Here is a 24,178-nt window from a genome sequence, read left to right as displayed (position 1 = left end):
ACGGGACGGGGCGCTCCGCGCACCCACCCCGTACCGCGCCCCGCGGGGGCCGGCAGCCCGCTCGCTCCCCCACCCTCTCCCCGCCCTTGTTTTTTATTTATTTTCCCCACGGCTCCGTGCAGAGGGGAAAGGAAAAAAAAAAAACAACAAACAAAAAAAGCCCCATCCGGATGAAAGCGGCCGTTCCGCAGCGGGGTGCCCCCCGCCCCGTCCCCGCACACAGCACGGCGGCTCCGGGGGCAGCGCACGGTGCGCGGCCCGGCGGCGCTCGCTCCGGCCGGCTGGAGGCGGGGAGCCCCCCCCTACCCCCCCGCCGTGCGGCTGGGGGCGGCGGGGAGCCGCGGCCGCCCCGGGGGAGGGGAGGGAGGGAGCAGAGTTCAGCGCTGTGTGCGAGGGAGACAAAGTCTGGGGAGCGTGGCCGCTTTCCAGCAGCTCCGGCTGGAACAGCTGCGGCCGCTCGGGGCGGCGGGGGGGCCTCCCCCGGGCAGGGGCCTAGCTGGCTGCCTGCCCGCCCGGCTGCGCCGCGGCTCGGGGCGGGGTTAAGCCTCATTACACGGGATTTAACGTGTCCCGGAGGCCGGGAGGGACTCCGGCTGCGAGAGGGAGGGGGGGACGCGCTACGGCCTCGCAGCCAGAGAAAAGTCCGGCCAGGGGGCGAGGAAGCGGGCCGCGCCCCCGGACTTTCCTCCCGGGCGCTGCCCCGGCGGCTGCCCCGCCGCCCGGGGCGGGAGCGGCAGCGGAGCGGAGCTGCCCCGCCGGCGTGGAGCAGGCCCGACCGAGGGCTCCCTCCCCCCAGCCGCCGCCTCCGCGCCGGGCGCCGCCCTGAGGGCAGCCCCTGAGGCGGCCTCCCCCTGAGGCGGCCTCCCCCTCCCCGCCTGCCTGCTGGGGCCCCCCGCCCCGGCCTGCCGCCGCCCGCAGCTGGGCAGCGCCCGCCGAGGGAGGCACCGAGCGCAGCGCTGCTGAGCCCTGCAATGGGTCGTGTGGAGAGAAAAAAAAATGAGTCCTGCTGCCCTGCGGCGTGCGGGGGTGACCCGTGTGTGGGGCGGCGTGTTGGAGAACTTCGCCCGACTTGGAGAAATCGTGGGGAGCGGTACCTCCGAGACTCCGAATACGTACAAACGCATCTTGAGAGCCCTGCACGAAGGGTTTCTCCCTTGTCGTTTAGGTTTCTGTTCTGTGTTTGAATCCCAGTTGATAAAATGGCCTAGGGTAGCACACAGGTACAACAAGGAAGGGCGGGAAGGGGGAGCTAATGGTAGTCACTATTTTTTTGGCGTAAAAGTAAACACAGAGCAATCCAGGCCTTTTCAGTGTTCCTCCTCCCCGAAATTTTCACTTGTCAGCTTCAGAAATACTAAGTTAAAATGGCATGCTGTGGCAAATACAACTTTTGCTGGCCTGTTTTCCTGGGAACCATTTCATATCAAAAAGCCTTTGTGGGTTCATTTCCTAGGTTTGTGAATAATTGAATGAGACCTTTGTGACATTTCCATATCTATATGTGGAGATAGATGTAATATGTTTATCTCCATCTATACGCATACTCATATGTATACATATATATATATAATTATATAAAGCCATCCCTTTTGCTCAGCCATGCAAGGACAACAGCTGGATTGTTGGTGTGACTTTCTTGGCCCTATTACTGAAAATGTACTCATTTCTGACAAATTAAAAAAATTTCCTGAGCTAAAAGTTTGTATTATGAAGCCTGCAAATGACAACGTAGGTATGCTGCTCGTATGACGGATTCAGATATGGGAGCTGTTTATGTGTTGCCTAACACAGAAGAAAGTGCCTTTGAATGTTGTTCACTCAGGCAAGTTAGCGTAATTTAACTGAAAACATTTAATGCTATACAGGCCCAGGCTTGGGTGGAGTAGAGAGAGAAAAAGCAGGGAAGGGGAGGGAGTGGGAAGTAAAAGGCCACAGCCTCTGCACAGTGGGATCGCTGGTGTGGCATTTGCTCGAGTTGCCAGGTTGCCATCTGGTCTGCTAAAAAAAATGGCCATCTCCTGACACACTGACTGTGCATGTGCGGACCTACTGCACATGCACAATGGCTTGGGTGAGCCTAGGATGTGTCAGAGCTACTATGCATGTGCAAATTGATTTGAGCTGAGACACGTGAGCACGCTGTGGGCTCAGATCAACTGCTAGGTTGTGCGGGGAATAGCTGTCACATCCCGCAGCAGAAATACGTTCAGTGAAATCACTAGATTTGCTTCTCCACGCATGCTTCATCCAGTCCTCCCATGTTCGTTTAATACCTTTAGATCACCTGTAAGTGGTTGAGCTTTGGGCTTTGTCTCTTACGCAAAAGCAGATGTGTGTTTTTAACTTTTTTTCTCCGTTTTTTTTTTAATTAACTGTATTTATATGTAGCTATCGCAATATAGAATCTGAGTAGAGGCAGGACAAAGTCAGCCTTGGTGTAGCATGGTCTAGGACAAGAGCGTGTTAAGGGACTTACACCTATTATTAGTTATACTACTGTGCCTTATCTCGTTACGTGTCCGAACAAAGCTAGGCAGGTCTGTTCTGTGAACTGCTGCAGCCATTGCTGTGGCAATCAAAGGTGTGAAGAGCTACGTAGGACCGAGAGAGGCTTGTGAGCAGGAACCCGAAGTGGAGATGGAATTGTAGGAAACGGTGTATTTGCTGGCATTATTTATCACTCAGTGAAGGCAGGGGGACAAGCTAGGAGAAGTTGTGTCACCAAACATAAATCCAGCGTGGGAGTGCTTAGTTGATTCAGGACATTTGAACAGCTCTGTCAGGAACATTTTTACATTTATACCTGGCCAATGCTAACCACCTGTTATAAATTATCTCTCTCTGGAAACTACACATTTTTACAGCAAAGATGTAATACTAAATGGACAGGTCCTCTGCTTTACTGAATGTTAAGAGATCTTCCAGCTCATTGTAAACTAACTCAGGTGAACTGACACACCTGATTTTTTTTTTTAGCTTTCAAGGGCAGGCTGCTTTGAAACTTTCAACTAGAATTTTACATTCTAATCTTCCTTAAAATAAACATTTCAGTGTTTTTGGAATTGTTTCTGCAATATGAGAGACCCTTGCAGTACTCATTAAACAAGGCATGCTAACGGTTTTAACTTCAAAACATCCTAAGTTGTCCCAATGTGCTTAATGACAAAGAGCGATATTTTCATGCACGATAATAGAATAAGTTGAAGATGGGATGCCGTCTTAAATCAGCTAGTTAAGGAAAATGATCCTGTTGTTACAGAAATAATTAAAGGAAAATGGCAACTGGTATGTAAATACCATTGCACCATTATACAACTAAAGTGGTGTACGTAACAGAAATAATGAGAACATTATTCCAGACTGTCTCAGGAATGGGATCCAGATACTTTCTCTTTTATGACATTAGTTCAGAACTCTGCCAGTTTAATGATCATTCACTGCATAAAACAAAAAGTTTAATTTTTGTTCTCTTTGCACATGTGTTTCCATTGCAGAAAAATTCACCAAGTTATCACAAAGGCTTCATTTAAGATACGTCAGCAACATGCTAACATTTTAAATGTCCGGTATATTGAACCGCTTTGACTTTAACCTGTGCTAAACTGATAATTGACTGTAATGAACATCTGCTTACTTCAATATGCTGCTCTGAAAACTGGGGAGATTCTGGTGCTGGTGCATGTCCCGCTTCGCTATCCTTGCTGCAAATGGCAGGAAAAAGGTGCAGTGGTCGTTTTTTACATCTGCGTTCGTATTCACCCGAGTAGTTCAGGAATAGCTGAATTACTGTTTTTTTCAGTATTAAAAAAACCAACCCCAAGATAATTTAAAAGAGTTCTAGACAAAGCCTAAATCAAGTGGCAAAGTCAGGATGACATCATACAAATACATGACTCCTAGTTTATTTGTACTAAACTTGGCTGGACTGAAAAAAAAGTTAGCATATGTTAATTGTCATATGCTAACGAATGCATTGTAGAATTCTAGTTTTAAACTTGAAATGTTTGTTTCTTCTTCTCGTCGGTTTTGCTTACTTGTCATCTTGTAGATCTGTCTTAATTTAGGCAACAGCAACAGCCTGGATAGTGGGTATGACATACCCTTGAGCGATGGTGACTTTCCCAGCAGTTTGGCGAGATGCTTGTTGCTGCAGACGGTGGGGGATAAGCCTCACTTCTCCTCCTGAGCAGCATTCCCAGACAGCTGGAGAACTCCAGTTATCAGGTGCTCCGGAGCAATGGACAGGTAGCATGGAGGTCCAGTCCCCCGAAAATCCATCTGACTGCTCTCTTTGGAGTCATCGTAGTTCACAGTCTATGAGGAAAAACATTCCTTTCTAATTCTTGTTTTCTCACCTGCTCCCCGCTGTGAAATATCCGGACTTAATATTCTACAACAGCTACTCTCCACACAAACTAACCTAGCGTTTGTATGAACACGGGTTAATACAGTCTAGGCTCCCCATTCCCTGCCTGCTTTAACTTGATTAGTTTAGTATGTGTTAAAGGCAGCCTTGCCCACGCTGTGATATATGTGCTAACCTCACACCTTTACACCTTAGTCTCGCCAAAGCCTAAGGCCTTTTCATTATATTAAGCTACTTTGACTGGGCTTATGTGACTGAGAAACACACCTTTTTTATCCACTAAGACAGGGCCAAAAATGTTAAGTGCTCTAGATGCAAGCCCCTAGGGCTTGTCTATATATCGAGTTATTACACGTGGAGGCTTTTATCTTCATAAGAAAATGTTCTTTTTGTGCACGCCAAAGTGCGAATTTAAAACTAGTGGTTGTAGTATAACCCTCACGCAGACTCACTCATTCATCCTCTGGCTTTTTTTCAGATTAACTTCTTTAACTCATCAAAAAAAGTACTCATATTAGAGTGATTTTGTCCACATGAGGAATTACGCTTGCCTGACTCTGGTAGTATTATTAATAATACCTTCCTATGTGGAGAAGCTTTGTCTATTAGGAATGTTAATTTTGCACATGTTTGCACTTAATAAGAGCATCACTTGTTTACATTTGAATCTTGTTATATTGACAAGTGGTAGCTGATGCACTGTACTGAAATTCATTAAGTTATTCCGTACCAAGGCCGCGATCCTGGGGATGCTAAATTAGGCAGATAAGTAACTAAATGCATAAATAGTTTCACTGAAAACAACTACCTCCTGAATGAAGTTTGTTCTGTGTTTAAGCATTTACAGAAATGCTTCAATTCTTCCTAAACTAGCAATTTATATAATTTGTTCTTCTAAGGAACAATAGACTGTGCTGTGTTGTATTTTGTTAGCATCCATGTGAAGTCCCATAAGGCATCCACAAGTTACTTATGAACTTCAGTTCCATTCTTCGTGACTTGCCTAATTCCTTGCAATTCATGTCTTGCTTACAACTTCATGAAAGTGTAATTTTATAAACTTTAATATTCTGAGTGTTAGTTTTGATGTGATGGTGGGCAGCGGAGAAATAATCTTTTATGAGATATTATTAGTTGCGTGATTATTTTAGCTGAAAAGGTGGAATGCCAATAGTTTGAGTAAAATTGAATTAGTATCTGAAACCAGTGCATGCTAAACACTGGCTGCACTGCAAATACATGCAAGCCAGGAAAAACCCGCAGCCAGCAGCAAGCACCCAGGGCAATAGCTGGCCGCTTCGTGTGCACGTCTGGGGAAGGACGATGGACCGGTGTGAAGTTAGGACTTTATCACGCAGAAAGTTAAATAAATGTCTGAGCAGTGTTTGCTGTTTGCAGGAGTGGTGCGTTGCGCTCAGATTACTTAACAGAAAGAATACGAACCTGGCCATGAAACGGGAAAGGATTTGTTTGTGTGCATTCAATCATACGTTTTTTTGAGTAGGACTATGTTTTTATTCTGTGTTTTGTACAGCACCTAGTGCATAGGGGTCCTGGGTCCTTATATGAGATCTTGGGTGCTACGATAATAGGGATTTAGATGGTATTAGTAGAAATACCCTTGTCATATATGGCCAGTTTTGCGAGGAAATAATCTCTATCGCAGGTGGGATGGCCTTGCTTTTAAAGGAGTTATAATGCGGGAGAGGCAGGTGCCTTGTGTTGAAGTCAGGTAAACACTAGGAGCCCAATCCTGTTTGCAGCTGTTTACTTCAATAAAACTACGTGTCTGAGTAAGAAGGGCAGAATTTGGCCTTTGGTTTTTGAAGTTAATTGCAGACAATTAATGGGGACGTGTCACCTACAGGAGGTCCAGCCAAAATTCAGTCCTTTACTTCTTTAATAACTAATGTTTTAAACCACTTAGCTACATATGCAAAGGGAAATAATAGTAGAGCCTCCAGAGTGACGACTATACTGAGATTCTAAATTACATATATAATAAAGGCTGTGCATGCGTTTTCTGGCTGAGAACAATGTTATGTTTTAGCCTCAAGCAAAAATTTTCTCCAAGCCATAGCCCCTCAACAAAGCCACACTTTTTAATGAAAGTCCTGACACCACCTTAATTACAGTGCAGCAAGCATTACCATCGTAATCCCGTTTCATCCTTAGGCGAGGAGAGCATCCCTGGGGGCCTGGCTGCCTTTCCTTGCTAGTGACCAGTTTTGCAGAAATGGCCTTTTCCCCAATGCATTTTTTTATTTAACCTCTACTGCGCTGCCCAGGGGAAGATGCATGGGGGGCTGCTCCTGCTCATCTCCCCGCACTCCTTGCAGCGCTCCTGGCACTCCCTGCAGCCCTGGGCCTGGAGGATCAAACGGCACCCGGGGATGCCCAGCCTGCAGCCGGCTGTCCGGCATCCCCACAGCCCCTCCGCCTGTCTCCCGTGGGAGCCCGGCAGGAGCCAAAACTTCAGCCCCTTTGTACCACATGGGTTTCACCCTGACTCTTTCCAGCAGCCCCCAAGCTGGATGCTCCGTATATGCCAGTGCCCAGAGACAATCCGCTTTTTTGCTGGCCTGCCACACTTCAGAAAAATCCTTGCTTTGGATCCAGTAACGCAGGGGGGAACAGCTCTCCCAGTGGCAGTCCTAATCCAGGTGGGTGAGGATAGAGCTGTTTGAAAAGAAGGGCTGCAGGCACGCTCGAGCAGCCTGCAGTGTGCCCAGCAGTAATGCGTTCATTTGAAGCAGCCTTGCAGTGTCTCCAGGCTTTTGCAGTGTTTGGGTGGGTAAGTAAAATGTGATTAGTTTCTCACTACCATATTGATTCAGGGAGTAGATTTTGTGTGCGGACTGCGATATTGACAGGTCAAATTTGCAAGGCTATTTGAAGCTGAGATCTTTTCCGACCAGAAATATGGGGAGATATGTATGTACATATATAAACACGGGGGTATACTTGTGGTTCTTACATTTTTTTCTACTGCCTTCTTAAATCAAAGTAATAAATCTGTATGATCAAAAGAGCTAGAATAATCAATCTCACCTTACATAATTGATCTGAAAATCCTAATTAAGGCTAGAGAGAAATTAAACATAAGGTTTCTTGTTCTCTCTACAACATTGTCAAGTACAGTACAGTCTTCTATTACGGAACTCCTCCAATGCTTATGTACAGAGTAAAATCATGCAGCTGAGATACTTTTCCTAAAAACAAGCAAAAGCCCTACATCTGCTGGGACGACATTTCTGTTATCCTGTTCCCTTCTATTTAGGTTCTCATATGGTGATAATCACCATGGTATCTTACAGCTTTATAAAAATATAGTGTACCATATGTGATAAATCATTAATATTAAGAATGAAGATGCTGGATAAAAATATTCTTCACAAATCTAAAGCAGAAGACGTGCGGTAATGGACATACCCAGACAAGCAGCCTGAGTAAAAGGAGCATGTGTATGAATACAAGAGATGGGGTCAAAATCATTCCTTAGGTGATAATATTGCCTCCAGTCACTGTATGTGAGTGTGGATGGCATACTCACTCCTTTCTTCCCTGACCTACGCTGCAGCACACCGAAGCAGCAGGACTGTGTGCGAGTTCCCGGCTTTGCGCTGCGGAAGAGTGCCCGCCTTGCCGTGTTCAAGGTCATCGGTCAAAAGAAGATAATTTGCCGATAAATGCAAAGTAAGCTTGTGCATTTATTATTAAATAAGTGCACACATAATTACAATCTAAACATAAAACAAAATGAGGGACTGTACTTCCATTGGAAGGAATGCACTAGAGTGGTCATAAGTTATCCACCCAGTTGGTAATCTCAGTTACATATTTTCTCCTGTTTTTCATTTCCCACTTAGTTTCAGCCAGATCTGTTTTCTATTTATATTATAAGTGTCAACACATAAATAATTTCCTCTGTTGTATCCCTCACTACTAAATTCTTTTTCTTGATGAAATAGCAAAAGTAATTATATTTATAAATGGAATGCCTGTTTTGCCTAAGTACCGCATATAATTCCCTTCTCTAAGAGGGATTTTTATAATTCCTCCAAAAATGTCTTGGCAAGGATCAACCCACCAGTTGGTAGTGTGGATCTAGCCTTTAGGGACAGAACTCAGGAGTCTGATCCCTTCGGCCAACAGGCAGGAGGGCACCACAGAAAAAATGCTCTGGTTTGTTTGAGAATGGTGCTGATGTTAAATATGTGCAGTTATTAAGCACCCCAGAAGGCAAATTCGCCGAGAGTTGCTTCCCACCTGTGGATTTCGCTATTCAGCACAGAATTATTTTGGCAACTGGAGCATTCTTCATTGTGGATGGCTGTGGGAAGATATTAATCCTGCTCTTCAAGTAAGATATACTCGCTGATCTAGTAGACCTCTGCCACCTCAACTGTATCATATTGTGAAAGGAAATCAAACAAATCCCAAGTGAAAGGATGGGTAATCTCGAGTCCTTCTTAACCCCTTTCTGCCTTCTTTTTCAGCTGCTTTCCACAGACAAGTTCAGATGTCCCTTGCTCAATAGGAGTAGAGCAGAGGGAGATCTGTTGTGAGCTCTGCATTGAGGGAAGTTCAGTTTTTCATCTCTGGGCACTCCTTGAAAAAACCTCAATCAAAATCATTGTTTGGGGGTGGTGGATCCTAGCCACGAACAGTTCACAGCTTGCTCACTGGATGAAACAGCGACAGGCTTCCTGGAGCTGATCTGCATTACAGGAGTAGAAAATCATGATTTTCTTACTGGGTTGCGCTGTCTATATGTGCATGTGTATTCTTTTGTTATAGTTTCTCTAATATTTGCTTTGATAAAAGGTTGTTCCAAGGTACCTACAAAGCAGTGAGGCATCCTATTCCTACAGATGTGGCAAGCTTGAGGAAGGTTGTATTGGAGCATTCAAAACGTGCATCCCGTGTGGTTTGGGAGCTGCAAATGGAGGGGTCTATGTGGAAGAGATGTGGCTGATGTAAGACAAGAGGGCCTTGGCCTTGGTGAAAAGAGTGCCTAAACCTCTAGAGTCTCACAGGCTTTGATACAGGACCCTGCAGTGTAGTTAGCATTTCCATGGGTACCAGTTCCTCAGCTGCTGGAGCTTCAATTACCCAGTTTTCGCTGAAACTATAGTATGGAAGGGTAGACGTGGTGCTCAAGGACATGGTTTAGTGGTGGACTTGGCAGTGCTAGGTTAACAGTTGGACTCGATGATCTTAAGGGTCTTTTCCAACCTTAATGATTCTATGATTAGCAGAAGCAAACACATATTGCTGCTGAAGCTCAGCAGCTCCCAGTCTGGTATCTTTAACATAAATCAGTTTAAATTAACAGGGAAGTTTAATAGCCATGTCAGTGACTCAGCAACTAGCACACATTTGCATCTGCCATCCCTGCAGGAAGGGATCCTCCACTAGAAAGGCAGGGATGTCACATCTTCAGCCACTGCAGTGAGATCCGTAAGGGTAGCGAGCATGAGTCCCAGGAGTGGCTGTGCTGCAGTGGCCTAGTTTATGCAGATGCTTTGAACAAGCCAGCTCATAGGTCTCCAACAGTGTTGTTCCAGCAGCGTCAGCTACAGAATCCATCAAACTGGGTATGCTCCTGGGTGGTTAGCCCCCCATGGCTCTCTTGCCGTCCTCCTAGTAAGTCTGACTTGGCTCCTTTAAAGCTGTGGCTACATAAGCTGCAGCCTCTGAAGTACAGAGAAACCCAAGTCCATTTCCCACTTCACCGTACATTTAATCAGAGGCCTCTCAGAAGTTTTAGACTGTAGTCTTTCCTTTTCCCTGTGTACTCCTACTAAGGGTTCATGTTTATTTAAGCTTTAACTTTATGAGCAGTTTTCCTTTATCTCAGTAATTCATATACACTGTACAAATTTGGTCTGTTCCCTCAGCTTTTGCATTCAGCTGGTTTGACTGATCTAACATTGCTGGTTTACCAGTATAATTTAGCTTCTCTGAAAAGAAGAAAGATTGATGTTGGCTGAAATAAAATTCTGAGATACCTATGGAGTTTTATTGCCCTAGATTTTTGGATTGCTATTTATTTAAAAAAGTAGGCAGAACTCCGACTTTAGATTTTCAGGAATGCCTGCATTATGTCAGTGTTGCTGATTCTTTGAGTCAAGTCATTGTGGTTAGCCAATCTTGTTTTCTGTCTCTGTGGTAAGATTTTAAATCCAGAAGGCTAACCTCAATGCTCCCCCAAGAAAGCAGGCAGAGATGACAGTGCATTTCCTTCTCTGACCTCTGTAGTCGAGTTTTATAGAAAGATGGAATCTATCAAATTAGACTGAACGTCAAATCACCGGCATGAGAATGAAGGGGTCAAACCCTGCTCCTGTAGCAATATGCGGAACAAATATGTACTGAAACATATTTTTTAAACTAATTTCTCTTTAAAAATTGTTTCTCTATGAAATTCAGGTTATGGACTTTAAAATTCTGTCACGCTTGTGAGTTACACATGGTTGCGTATCACTTCAAAGCAAACTTGAGGTTATTCGGGTTTCTGAATTCCGCAATTCACTACTGCAAGATAGTGCATATATATTTGTCTTGAATTGCCTGAGATGATTGTAATGTTTTGGGGGGTAATTATAATATTCTGATTTCTTTACATAACTCTGGCTTAACATCATTTCTTGGGGGGAAATTCCTTGTTCAATATACACTTCTAATACAGGGAGGGGAGGAGGAAGGTTTAAGGGAGATCCTCCCCTGCATTAACTTCTGCCTTCGTCTCCTTTCCTAGTTCTGATCCTAGTTTAGAGTGCAGAGTTACAGCTTCAGGTGAGCAGTGCCAATATTGTGGCTGAAAGGCTGGGCAAAAACGCACCTCGGAGAGGGCCCGGACAGCCCTGCTGCCTTCGCGCTGAGCGTGGAGCCCAGGGTCAGTGGTGCAGCGTGAGAAACAGGTCTGCTGGGGCTGGGGCAGCGCTGGGCTGAGTCACTTCTGCTGTGGCAAGGGCCACCTTGCAGACCCTCAGCACCTCCTCTCGCTTCACACAGGGGTTGTGTCTCTTCTTGCAATTAGCAACATAATCGTCCGTGAACATGAACTAGAGAACTTGGTCCCACCCAGATGGGACTGGAGCCTGTTTAATGAGTGGAAGATATATAATATCAGCATTACATCATTTAAAAAACTTTGGCTTGTCGCCATGAAATTCACTTGCACGCTCTGCTTGTACCACTGGAGCTGTGCAAAGCAGCTGAAGCGAACTGGCCATTTGGACCAGGCTTAACTCCTACTTTAAATCACAGGATTATCATGATAGAGCAGGAGTATTCCTTGTGCTGGAGCTGCCTCCTAACTGGCCGCTGCGCAGCCGTGGCATTTTTCAGATCAGGGACAGATCAGACCGATGACAGCAGGGGTGTGACCAAGAAACCTCCTGACAGCCCTTTGCACGTGGTTGAATGGACTGGTGAGTACACAAGTCCCTCTAACTGGAGGACTTCAGACAATAAAAGCAGGGTTTGGAAACTAACTGTAATAGTGGAGGGACAGCTGGCAGCTTTGTCACCGCTGACACTTTGGCGTTACTTAAGACTGACCTGAATTCTTGATCTGGCCAGTCTGTTGATCTATAATCGTAGTGATCTGTTAATTACCTGGCTTAATTACAGCTAATTTATTCTAGTGAAAGGTTTAACTATATGTAGATTTTTAAGTTTCCATGTTATTCGTCGTTGAGATAATTTTGAGGCAGAAAAGATACAGCAAGCAATGCCTTATAACAACCCATTTCACAAAGAATGTGGAGCTTTACTGGTAAATTCTCAATCCGATATTCTTCACTCAGGCAGTAAATATCATAGCCATGAGAAACATCCTGTGTTCTTCACACACACACCAGGGGATTGGAACCCCTCTCAATACCATTTCGGCCATGCACTTATGGCCTCTACTTCCATAATACCTCCTTGCTGTGATATTAGCACCAGGTGTACCATCGGTACACCTACCTTCTCCTGCTGTCTCTGATAGAAAGATGCAGTTAGCAAATGGCATCAGGTATTAATGCAGAAGTGACTTTTTAATGTCATGCACAGATACACGAAGAAAGAACTGCCACTGAAAACTTCTGATTAAAGATAAAAGTAGACAGCCTGTAAAAACATTAAGATAAAAAGTAAATCCATTTGCCCTGAGTTTCCCCTGCTATCCCACCTCCTACTCTAAATTGGTGTTGTCAGCACTCATGATTTTATCACGAGTCTTGTGATGTTTGATGTTTCACTTACACTCCAGCTACTGGAGTTGTGTAATGAGGTTAGAAACTCAGCTTTCCTCTTTAATTTAAAGTAAGTTTCTAGTCCTAATGGTTAGAGTATAAAGCTTGCAAATGTGACCCAGGTGCACCCTAGCAGCTCAAAAAACAGAAAGAAAAGTACAAGAGCTCCACATTTATCATTTTCCAGACAGGCTTATGATTTTGAGGGTCAAACTGTAGTTCTTGAACATTTGGAGCTGGCAATAGCGGCTTGGAAAAAAAGTGCCTGAACAAAGTACCACAATATGTTGCATTTTCCAGGGAAGTACAGTAGTCCCGATACCAACAGTGATAATTCTCTTTTCAGACATGCACGTTTTCCTATTTACTTTGTTATGCAGCATCTCAGGGTTCAGCCCCGGTCTGACTGGGCTGGAGGGGATCATACTGATGCGTAACCATGTCGTTTGATGTTGGAGGGCTCGTACTGCTTGCTTATGCTAACCTAGAGGAAAAGTTTTGCAGTGCTCCTTAGTCCCCTGGCATGTCTGTGCTTAACACCTGTAAAACCAGGAATGTTCTGACCTCCAGTCTCAGAAGGTGGTCTGCCTTTTGTAAAGGTCCAGCAAGAAACTAGGAATACCCCACCCCTGCCAATCCAGCAACAAAGGGGCAAACCAACCAAGCAAATGCAAATATGTAAATACAATAACACTGAAAATGGTTGGGTTGACTTCAGGAGCCCAAAATGTACCAAGTGCGGGTTTTGATGTACAAACCAAAAATACTCAGCTGTTGGTTTTGGAAAACCAAGCTCCCAATAGCAACAACTCAGCTTTGAAGGAGGCACAATATTTAAATGGAGTTCCAAATTATCAAAGACTTAACAGTGTATCACTAAAAATATCAATTATACCTAGGACTGAAGAGGTGTCCAAAGCAGTGAGCAGAACCTGAGTGTTGTATGGGCACATTGGTCAAAACTGCTCTGCAGTCCACAGACTGGTGATCCCAAAGGTCCCTCTCTGCTTGCCCTAAATTATTGTGTAATCCGTTCTGGAGGTGACAAAATTACAGATAATGGTGGCAAAGTCTAATTGCAAAGAAGAGGTGGAAGGCTCTCCGACCCAACTTCTACATGAGTAAACAGAATACAAAGGGATGTTACGTTTCACAAATATAAACATATGTGACAAACTAAAATTTGATAATATTTTCAAGTAAGTAGTATTTGAAACTGGACTAAAGAACCTTAACTGATCCTATACTGACTCTGTTATTAATTTTGACCTTGAATTCAGCAGTAATTTCCATGTTGTAATTTCCGTGAGACTGCCACATTGCTTCTAAACTGCTTCCCCAGTAGAAAGCTGAAGAAACTATTATTGGATCTTGATCACTTTGCTGAGTGTTTCAAAGGGCACTGTGCTGGTTTTGGCTGGGGTAGAGTTCATTTTCTTCACGGTAGCTGGTACAAGGCTGTGTTTTGGATTTGTGCTGAAAGCAGTGTTGGTAACACAGGGATGGTTTAGTTCCTGCCAAGCGGTGCTCACACAGAGTCGAGGCCTTTTCTGCCTCTCACCCCACCCCACCAGCGAGGAGGCTGGGGGTGCACAAGGAGCTGGGAGGGGACACGGCTGGGACAGCTGACCCCAACTGCCCACAGGGCTATCCCACACCATGTGGCGTCATGCTCAGCGTATAGAGCTGGGGGAAGAAGAAGGAAGGGGGGGACGTTCGGAGTGATGGCGTTTGTCTTCCCAAGTAATGATTACGCGTGATGGAGCCCTGCTTTCCTGGAGATGGCTGAACACCTGCCTGACCGTGGGAAGGAGTGAATGAATTCCCTGTTTTGCTTTGCTTGCGTGCATGGCTTTTGCTTTACCTATTAAACTGCCTTTATCTCAAGCCATGAGTTTTCTCACTTTCACCCGTCCGATTCTCTCCCCCATCCCACCGGAGGGGAGTGAATGAGTGGCTGTGTGGGGCTTAGTTGCTGGCTGGGGTTAAACCATGACAGGCACGTATATTTTTGTGCGTCACGACCCACTTTATTTAAGGCTATGGACTTATATTTTTTATCTCTATATTAAAGCACTGTGGAAAATCTGTGTTTTGCAAGAGGTATATTCTTCAGCCTTAGGAACTTCTAAAAAACTTGGAAAAGCAGATTGAAAATTCATCTCCAGGATATGCAAAACAATGGAAGGGTCTACATCTTTCTTACATTAGTTTCTGTGAAGAGGAACTGCACTCTCTCTTCATGCTCCTTCTCTTTCTTTGTAGTCCTTTCCAGCTTCTTTCCAGCTCTATTATCTCTAATTACTTTCAAATATACCCAAATCATCATCCCTGCATTGAAATGAACTGCCTCTTATTCTCAGCTACGCAGGCCTCTGCTGCTCTGGTACCAGTCAGGTGTATTTCTACAATCTAAAATGAGTAAGATTTAAAAGATTGTCCCACCTGTACTGTTCCTGCTTCCACTGCAGTCTATGGCAGGGCTTCTGTTGCTCTGGCAGGACAATTTAATGCTAGTTGTGGTTGTTTTTTAAATAATGGAAAGTATATAAACTCCTTGTGGTACAGCTCTGCGTAGATAAAGCTGCACTGAAGCCATTGATTTGACTTTGAAACTCCACAACATATGAATTCAAATGTTAGAATTGCCATCCTGTGAGTCTGTCTCCTTTTCTGCCTCACTAAGCATTAATTATTGTGGTCACGACACTCTGTTCTGCCCTTTTCTTCTCTTTCCTCCTCCCCACTCCCCACTGTCACTCCCAATGGCTGGGGAGTCTTCCCAGTAAAGCAATCCAGTTCATCTCCCAAGAAAGGGCCATCAGCCAACACATTCTGGGCCTAAATTCATCTCATAAATACTGGTACAGGCTTAAATAAATGCAGTCCCTCAGTTAATGTACTAGATTTCAATGGAATTACATGGGGAATTAATTTTCCTCTGTAGTCTGAAAAACAATAAAATAGGGAAATGCTTAGAATCTGCGGCTCGGCTTTCTAAACAGGTTGAAAGACTGGTTCTCGCATATTGCCCGGGAATGTAGACTGTAGCAAGGTACTCCTGATGTGCATGTCCTTTCTGTACAGACGCATAATGTATTAGGCCTTACTGATAAAAACAAAAGCACCTCTAGTTGGCAACTCCATTGAAAGTCAGCCTGTAGAGCTGTATGGTTATTTGTTACATGTAGAGGCATGCATTTTAGTATGTGTGTGTAATTTCTGCTACATGTGACAACACCTATTTTTGTATGTTCATCTCTTTGGATAATAACAAGAGCTATCGTTTATGTAGCACTTTACAAAGAAGTGTAGCAACAGGAATTGCAGGAATTAATCTGACGAGGTCCAGCAGAGTTGGTCTGACACGTGCTGGCGTATGCAATACTTTGTTAACTCTGTGTGGCTTCTGACTTGCTCCAGTACCTAAGCGAAAAGCCGAGTATCAGGATATTCTAGTACAACTGGATGGGAGAACACACAAATAAAGAACTCATGATGAACTTTTCAGCTAAAACTTCATTCCCTTTTCTTTTTTTATTCCATCCATTCATCTCCCATCCTTTCTGCCTGTATATTATACACTGTTCTCTTTCTTTACCATCTTTTTCCCCAGTGCTGTGTGCCTTTTCCTTCCCAGATGAAACATCCCTCTTTTTCCCATTCATTGCCCTCAGTAGGTTCTCTTCATATAGTTCATAATTTCTCTCCCTCGTCACTCATCCCAATATCTTGGGCAGGAGTGATTGAAGCAATGGTTTCTGAAAGAGCAAACCATTCTCTAGAGTACAGATCATTATCTTTCTCTCTCTGTTAACGGAGAAACAGAAAATGTGTGAAGTCAGCTGATAACATAGTAAATATGTAGATGAAAGTCCTTTTGCTGCAAGAGGTATCGTAAATATAAGTTACCTGCAGGTATTTGATCTGAGCAAAGTCTTCCTTGGCTCTTAATATTCTCATTCCATATCTGTGTATAGCTGATGTCTGTAGGAACACACTGAAAGTCCAGATCTGTGCATTAATTAAATGAATGGGGTTTTAATGTGGAAGATGCAGGAAAATATTTTTCTATCTCTTCCAGAATGGGCAGCACACAAATTGTAATAATTTGCATGCTGATTGTTACCAGGATAAAACTGCATCTGCCCAAGAGCCTTTTGCTGACTCCTCCTGGATCGGTTAGGTCTGTTCTCCCAGTGAAATGTGTTTGAACTGTAGCATTACCATTTCAAATTATTTTCTAACTGCTCTCTGAAAATAGAAGAAAAATAAGAATACAATAGTCGGGACCCCTTATAAAATCTTCCTAGAGGAGACCAAGGATACTCACCATTGGTCTCAATGGAGCTTTCACACATCCTTGAAAGGAATTCATTAAGCTGGAAAAGCTGGCTAGAAACCAGTCTTCCTATAATATCTTCCATAATTTGCTTCAAGGGACACATTTGTAGTCACTCAGCCTTTTTTATAGATCTTGTGCAAGATGAAGGGCTGGGTCACAATTGCAAGACTTTAATGAATAGATGTTTGTTGCATGCCACAACCCAAATAATTTTTCAAGCATCTCAGCACAGTGCAGTCTTTTCAGTATGGACTTCCCCAAGGATATGCAACGGGATGATAGCTGCAGCCTCTGGAATCACAACGGTATGGTGACCGTTTTTGTTCCAGGTGCTCCTTCTTTCGTGCTGACCCGTTCAGATGCAGAAAGAAAACATCCAGCAACTGCAATTTCTACTCTTGATTTTTTTCAAGGACTTGAAGATTTCAGCTATTTCTTTTTATTCATATTAACTTCTTTACGGGCTTGTATGGAGACAGATTACAATAGAAAGGCTCCTCCAATTAACAAAACATCCCTGAAACTTCGAATATCTATCAGACATGGCCAGATCTCAGGATAGCGTACTGCTTTTCAAAATAGTCCTAAGATCTTCATCATGATGTTTCCTTAATTTATGCAAATTGTCTGTCATTCCCATTCCACCAAATGCTGCTATTGGGTTATAATGGTTAGAGAGAGAGGGAACAACAACAAAAAAAAGATGTTTTTTGGGTGTGAAGCTCCTAGGAGTTTTAGAATAGGGAAGTAGATTTGGCTGCTGAGCTTTGATTAGCAAATACAAATTCAGTCAGAAACTTTTTATCTGAAGGTAGCCCAAATTAAGAACTAGCTCCCCTCCTAATTCTCCCTATCTTTCTGAGAAAACTGGGCACATTGGCACTGGACTTTTTTTCTGGACATTTGCCACCTGGTCACAAACATTGGAAGTTATGTCTTATCAAGCTAAGCCAAGTAGCTATTGCAGAAAGAAACACTGAATGCATTTGTGTATTGCAACAGAAACAGCCTTGAGTCACCATATTGATAGACAAAGGATCAGATAGTAAACTTTTTATTAGCAGCCAGGAATTTCTTTTGAAAATTATTCTTTTTCTTTGACATCCCTACATATGTGCTGAAGGATGCTGGTACAGTTCTCTTTCCATCAAAATAGGATATAATGTGTGACTGTGTTCTAGAAAAGTGTTACCTTTTTTAACAGATTTATAATTTTTTAATGTCAGACCGCCACAAAGCTTTCAAGCAATAGCTGCTGGCCTAAATTACATTAGGAAAGTGCACGTTATGCTCCATTTCCCTCAGGGAAAGGGAGGTAAACACGGGCAATCTGGACTGGGAGGGCCAGAGCAGAGGTAAGGAGGCGGCCAGCTCCCCAGCCTCTTGGCTTTTACTGTACTCTTCCTAGGGTCTCTGCTGGATTGACCATTGGCAGTTTCAAAGAAAGATAACAGGGCCATTCCCGAAATGATCGGAGCCATTTGCTTTCATGCCTGTATCCATATTTAAGAAAAATTTGTCTGTTATTCAAGAGAGGTAGCTGGTCCTCAGCTTCCCAGGGCAGGCCTGTTAGGCTCTGTGCAGACAGACACAGGCTTCTTCTGCCCATGCCTTCTCAGCAGGCTTATTAGCTTGGGCACGGAGCCATGCTAATATAGCTCTGTGGCTCCTAGACAGGGGCTGGCACAAGTCCGCTTGGCTTCGAGTAGGAGCAGGGTGAGCTCACATCTGTCTGCACCTGTCTGTGCTGACAGAGTTAAAAATCAGGGTGGAAAAAGAAACAAGAGAAAACCTAAATGAGCGCCTCTGAATCCACCTTGCGTTAGCAGCCGCAGTGCTTGAAGTTGGGGGGATGCTGGGGTGCAGCCCCACGCACGGCAGGAGCTGCTGGGCTGGATCTTGCCTCTGCAAGAGAGAGGCAGGCTCTGGAGCCCGCTTGTTCCACATCGCCCGCAGGAACTCAGCAGGAACAACAGCTCTTGCTGAGTTTCTGCAGGCGGCCCATACACCCATTTCTTCCCAAAATGGCAATACAAAAGTAGCAATACAAAATACCAAAGAAGGGATATTGTATTCTGCTGAATACCAGCTACTCTGAGGAATGGGCAACACAGTGTGATTGTTGCATGCTGAAGGAGAGACGGAGACGGCATCCACAAAGGTGGAAACAATCTTTATGGTGAATTAACACTGCTGACAGACATAGCTGGTACATCGGGCTCGTGGATGCTGTTCCTTCAGTCTGCAGGGAAAAGCAATGCACTGTAAAGCTCAGTGGCATTTTGAAATACTTGTAAAATCTGCGCAGCACAACCTGAAACTATTATTACCCAGTTAGTCACAGTGCTGCTAATTGCAACAGTCACCTTATACCAGGGAAGTCGGGTTAAGGAACTGAGCTCAGGAAAGAAGACCACCTAATTTAGGTCCCCATTAGTCATTGCAAAAGCTGAAATTATGGGACGGACTCCAGACAGACAGACCAGGTCACCTAGATTAGACATATAGGCTTCATATGCAGAGAGTGAGTCAAAAAGGCAATCTGCTTTCCTAGGTGAAGGAAGAGTTGGTGGGACGGAGCCAGTGCTAAACGCTGTGTTTGCGTTCACTCCCCGAAGCTCCAGCCCTTGCCTCGGGGCTGCCCGGGGGAGCTGCTGTCCTGCGGGCTCTTGGCCCTGGAGGAACCTCTTCTGTTGGGTGCCAAACTGAGCCAGGTTCACTCTTTTTTAAGAAACAACCAGCGGTGCTAGGCTGAGCAGAGCCTCCAGTGTGCTCTTCTTGCTTCCTGAGCCTGTGTCCAAATTGCTATGAAAAAGATGGAAAGAGATTTCACCTTCATCACTGTGTCTCTATTAGCATTTGTTGGCGTCTTCTGAGTATGCCCTTCCAGTGATCTTTCATGTGATTTGGAGGATTTGGCCTAACTCTAGGTTGCAGAAGAGCTTAGGTGGGAGACGGAACAGGCTTTCAAGCTGAGCAGAAGGGCTCCTCGGGGATTAGGCAATGGTGGTGGTTAGGCAGTGCTCCTTTTGGCACCTTGGGAACTAAGGGGCCTAAATTCTGCCGAAATCCAGAGCTTAGGGAGCACGGATAACACTCTGAGTGCCTTTCCAAAAAAAGCAGTCAATACACAGATTGCTTCTCCTGCCCACAGACAGCCTGCATTGTCTGGTTCCGTGGCAGAAGGAAGCGTGGTCAGGTGTTTCTTTTGTGCTCGGTGAAACGGTATCTGTGTGCCCAAGAAGCTGGAAGGGATATCTGAGGTCACCGAGTTCAGCCCTTCACTGCTGCGGACAAACATGATGTAATCCCTTTCATTACATGAGCAAACTCCCATTCTAAAAGTAGTTAGTTCTGCTTGTTTTCCTTTTTTCCTCCACTTGTTTTGCTCTTCTGTCCTCCTGCAGTAAAGTTATGCCCAGTCTTACTTTTGATTTTTGAGCCTATGTTTATTCCAGGCTACTTTTACCTATTATAGTCTTACGTCTAGCTGTTGTCTCCACATCTTTTTGTATTTCTGGTGAGTGGAAATGGAAGATTAAATCCACAAGAAAAGAGTTCGATAGCACTGTATTTGTGCATATGAAATAGCCCACTAGTGCTTGATTAGACAATTTTGAGATACAGGCAAAGGATAATTACATTGGTCACAATACATTTAACTGAACATCTGAAGTAGCCATTAAAAAGAAAACCCTCCTAGAACAAGAAGAACTTTTATTTTATTAAACAATTTATAATTCGGTCATATGGTTCTTGAAGATACTTATAGCTGAATTATAAAGTAGCTGATTTCACTTAATGTCACTTTACATTTTACCAGTTGGAGGATCTGCCAAGCGTTTCACAAGGCAGAGATGAGTCCCCTGGAACCTTCCAATTGCATCTGAAAAACTTGGGCTCCTTTGCTCTCCCTTAGTCTTAGCACACTCCAGCTACCAGCGATGTACCAGTCAGCCAGAGCCCCCACCAGCAATCTGGCATCTTTTTGCTCTTCATCTCTGTCACATCAGACTTGAGACATGATTTGAAGCCAGTTTTGTAATGGAGGTAGAACAGAAAAGCATAGGCTCGGGAGCAAAATGATGAGGGTAGAAAAATGTTTGCTAACTGTGTGCAGGTGACTGTGGTTAAAAGGAAGTGTGAACATTTGCTGGCTTGCCTAGCACAACAGAACACTTCAAGAGTCCTTCCCTTGTGATACATTCAAGGCAATTTGATTTTGAATTTCTTTCCAAGTAAAATTTTAAACTTGTTTTTTGATCAGTTTAACACATTGGTCCCTGGGACATTCTGCTCAATGCCTGTAAGACTGCTTCTTCTTCCCGTCCGTCCTCAACGCTTGGCTCTCCCCCATCAGCTATAAAATGCAAAAACTTGGATAGGTGTAATCAGCAATACATATATTGATTCGCAATAATACAAGACCAGTTGGAATTTGTATATATGCATAATCAGCACTACATGTATTGATTCACAATAACACAAAGCCAATATGAATTTATATATATGCATAATCAGCATTACATGTATTGATTCGCAATAATACAAAATCGATTTGCAAATATGTATGTACTCCTGAATTGCGCATAGCCATTTGGATGTCTTGACTCGTGGTTTGTGTGGAGTAGTCACTTCTGTAGGCCAATTCCATAAATAGTTACATAGATATGTCCAGATCCTGGGTGCACCGGCAGCCTCTGCAAAACCTCGTCCCCCCTCCCAGGGTTTGGCTGCTGGTGCTCCAGGCCAGCTCGGATGCGGTGCAGCTGCAAGCTGGGAGCAGGCTGCTGGGAAAGGAGCTGTGTGAGATGAGCTGGGAGAGGCTCTGTCAGGGGCTGATCCCTTCGCTCAGGAGCTGCCTTTGGTCCAGTCCTCACCCCAGGTCCTTGCCCGAGCGATGCTGCAGCTACGTCTGAGCCCGGCCACCTCCCTCACTGACCCTCGCCTTCCTGGCTTGATCTGGGAGCAGCCTCGTCCCGTACCCGGGCTGGTGCTCCCTGACCCTGCGCACAGGGCAGTTCACGCAGATGAAGCCAAGAGCCGTGCGCTCCTCACCTGCACCGGGGCAGGACACGGTGCCTGCCTTTGGGGCAGGGGAAGCACAGGCACATATTCCTCACGTTCAGGGTTAGCAGTACTGGGCCCTGTTCTTGAGCAGGCACCTGAGTGCTGTGGTCATGTATCTTTCTATAAATTATTACTTCACTTCATCACTCGCAGCCCCTTTTCATCACCTCTTTTCCTTCAGACTGATGACTGTTTGGGGATGGAAGGCTTTTTTGCTCTCTAGCTGGACCAAGGCCATTCAATGGAGTGAGCAGCAGGAGGTACTGAAAGAGAGATACTGTTAGCACTGTTTCCACATACCCAAAGACTGATCTTTATGCAGCTGAGACTACAAGGGATATCCCTTAAAATAAAGGCCAGCTTATTACCCATCTTCTCCAACTCCTGTGGAACTAAATATCCTGAAGTCGAGAGAAGCTGCTGCACAAAGCTTCTTTATAGCTCTCAGTGTGCCTTCTTTGCTGGCTCCAGCTGCCCCTACACTCTGTTTTTCCTCAGTCTTTTCTTCAATATTTTTTCCAGTTGACTTAGTTATTACAGTACATGGACCAGACTGAGGAAAATACACTGAAGGTTGGAGCTGGCAGAGCCGGGAGAGCTGCGAGGGAAGTGCTTTTGCCATCCAATGACATCATCTGCGCGGTAATTGGTCGCATTCCCGCGGATGGGAGGCACTGGCCAGCGTCCTTGGGCTTACTTCCGTGATACAGAACAGAGACGGTGCCTGTCTCCTGCCAGCCTTTCATTGCCAGCCTTCTGGCAAAGCTTAGGACATTTATAAAAACAGTACAGTACTTTATTTAGCCTGTAGTGAGAAAAAGTCACTTCACAGCTCCAGTTTAGGCACAAGGCACTAACAAGCAGGTTAAAAAAAAATCCCCTTACATAAAAACATTTCAGATGAATACATGAAAGTTGATTTGTATTCCAGATGACCTCGCAAATCAGAAGACTGAGCTGTGCCTTTTATCTCCAGAGAAATGGGTTCAAATCCTGATTAGCCCATAGAGGAAATTCCATTTAATGGTCTAATTTTGGTGGGCTGAAAAGCTGTTCCCTGCCTAGAACCACCATCTATTATGGCATGATTGGCAGTCTGTGTTCAAGACAGAACAAGAACTTCACCTCATCTCTACTCCTATTACTTCATCCTGCCATCAGCTCGCACTACCTAACCCCCCACTTCCAAAGAGCCTGAGAAAGCAGAGAGGGCTTGCAGCGTGAACAGAGCCATCGCAGCTGTGCCCGGGCAGAGCAGTGCATGCACACGGTCAACAGAGGCTGCGGTGGTGCCAGGAGGAGAATGGCGAGGTGGCAGACGGGAGCCTGAGAAAACAAGAAGGAAGCTGCTGGAGGAAAGTTTCAATGGAAGGAGATGGAAAGTAGACAAGAAGGGGAAAAACAGGGAATGAGGATGGACAGGGAAAGGATGCATGGATAAGCAAAGGGGGGATGCAGGTATACCCGGAGCTGAAGGCAAGAAACCAAAATGAGCGTAACTCCGTCTGAGCAGCAGAAAGAAACGTCAGCTGCGGGAGGGAGTCTCTCAGGGTCACTCTGTTGAATGGTCTCACTGTGGCTGGTGGTCCTGGTTGGTATAGAAATGCCCTTAGTGACAAAAGTATCTTCGCACTGTTGTTTTTCCAAGTCTTCATTCCTCAGAGCATGAAATGCTCAGTTCTGCAGAGGAGCAGAGGATTTGCAAGACTGATCAGCAGCCAGCTCAGGTCTCCATCATATCTTTGCAGAAGCCACAGATTAAGAAAAGAAATGCTCATCTGCGGTCGAGTCAGTACAGTATTTCCAAGACGTTTGGCCGTATTTCTTCTACCAGCCTGAGAAGCTCGTGCGGTGTCCTGCTGGCTGTTCTCTATAGGCAAAGTGGAGGAAAGCAATAGGAATGTGTCCCGTGACACTAGGACACCAGTAAGCTTTATGACCCTGTTCTGTGCAGTGCTGGGAGCAGACACAAAACGTTGTCGCTCTAAGGCGGCTGCAGCGGTGGATGAAAACCTGCAGGTGATGGCTGTGAAGGTATGGCTGTCAGGCTAGGAGGGCATTTCAGCCAGGCCTCGCTGTTCTCTTCGTCCTCTCATAACCACCTTGGGTGTGAGAACAGCAAATGCGCTTGCAAAATGATGCTGTTTG

General features: G+C 44.9%; 1 protein-coding gene across 16 annotated transcripts in view; it reads left to right on the top strand.

Annotated features, from left to right (window-relative positions):
- The window catches only part of LOC148057684 (uncharacterized), a 53,473-nt gene that overhangs the window by 999 nt on the left and 28,296 nt on the right, over positions 1–24,178 (top strand). The window lies entirely within an intron of this gene.

Source organism: Nipponia nippon, unplaced genomic scaffold (genome assembly GCF_047370975.1).
Source record: "Nipponia nippon isolate SJK-2023a ecotype South Korea unplaced genomic scaffold, ASM4737097v1 scaffold_1, whole genome shotgun sequence".
Lineage (NCBI taxonomy): Eukaryota > Metazoa > Chordata > Aves > Pelecaniformes > Threskiornithidae > Nipponia > Nipponia nippon.
Note: the sequence above shows the minus strand (reverse complement) of the source record. Positions and strands in the feature narration are given on the sequence as shown.